The sequence below is a fragment of the Pinus tabuliformis genome, chromosome 5_2 (genome assembly GCF_031772625.1).
Source record: "Pinus tabuliformis cultivar Carrire ecotype Pingquan chromosome 5_2, CPIR1, whole genome shotgun sequence".
Lineage (NCBI taxonomy): Eukaryota > Viridiplantae > Streptophyta > Pinopsida > Pinales > Pinaceae > Pinus > Pinus tabuliformis.
The window spans coordinates 858,066,512-858,068,069 of record NC_142306.1 but is presented as its reverse complement, the minus strand read 5'-3'; positions in this window follow the sequence as shown (position 1 = coordinate 858,068,069).

The following is a 1,558-nucleotide window of genomic DNA, read 5'->3' as shown; positions in this document are numbered from 1 at the left end:
ATCATCACGGTGACAGAATACTTGACCCGATGGGCAGAAGCACAACCGGTTAAAGACTACACAGCCGCTACAACCACAAAATTCTTGTTCGAGAATGTGTTAATGCGATTTGGATGTCCAAAAATTCTAATGAGCGACCGCAGAACACATTTTCTAAATGAAACTATCAACGCTCTCATTTAGTAATTTCTGATATATCATCAACATAGTATGTCATTACATCCGTAAGAAAATGGGACCATTGAAGCATTTAACAAAATTTTGGAGACAGCGTTGACTAAGGTATGTAAGGCACAGTGAAATGATTGGGATTTGCACATATCTGCTGTGCTATGGGCGTACCGAACAATGTGCAAGAAGCTGACGAGCGAGACACCTCTCTGATTAGTCTATGGCAAGGAAGTCATCATGCCAATGGAGTATATTGTACCTAGTTTACGAATAGCAATGGCGACAGGGATGGAAGACTGTGGAGCTTTGGAAGAAAGGATCACGCAACTGGAGGAACTTGAGGAGGAGTGATTCCTAGCAGGATTTCATCAAAAAGTACAGAAGCAGCAAGAGAAAGCTTGACATGATCACCATATCAAGATGGACATGTTCAAAAGGAATGATCTAGTATTATTGTATGACAGCAAGTTTGAGAAATTCCCTGGCAAGCTCTGCATGCACTGGTTGGGACCTTTTGTAGTCAAAGAAGTTACAAACGGAGGCGCATTCCATCTTGCCAATATTAATGGAGACCCCTTCCCGGGAAGAGTAAATGGCAGTCGCTTGAAGCTTTACACGGGTGGGTCGACCACTTGACTAACCGCCCGAAGGATAGTCTCAACGCTCCAGCCAGTTGAAAGAGAGCGCGGGATGATAAGGAAATCTGGGGGGAAGCTGCGTGACAACCAGGGTGTGCATAGACTTGGTCTGTCACAAGGGTCGCGGTTGCGCAGAAAGGGCTATGCTGCTACGTTGACAAGTAGAGAGGTGACCGTTGTTGTCACTATTCATGACAAGATGTCTGAGTTATGGCAAAAGGGAGCGGGTGGCGGGCAATTAAGAGATAGGGTACGTGCTAGATCTAAAACAAAATGTCGTAGGCTTAGCATGAGGGCACCAAAAAAGGTGGGAGCCAATGAATTTGAAATTTGAAACACTTATAAATCACAAGGGGGCATCCACCGAATGAGCTGCACTTCTAAGAACAGTAAGTTATTGTGCCTTCCTGCCGCTATGGAACTATTCATTATCTACGCTCAAGGAGTAAGCCTGAGGGTTGTGATATGGCCAATGGAGATGCAGGGCTTTCTGAAGAGTACGGTGTTGACAGCTGCAAGCACCACGCCGATTTCAGCATCGACAATAGGGGATGTGCCAAAAATTTATAGACACGAAGTAGAACTGGTTCAGATGCCGCTGCCTCACCCATGGGTTGGACAATGAACTATGAAAGATAAGGGAAAGGCTGTAAATATGGAGACAAATGGTGGAATTGTAGTTAATAGGTCATCTCTGATGCACCTTGAAGATTGGGATCTCACAGACAACAACAATCGTCTTGAAAAAT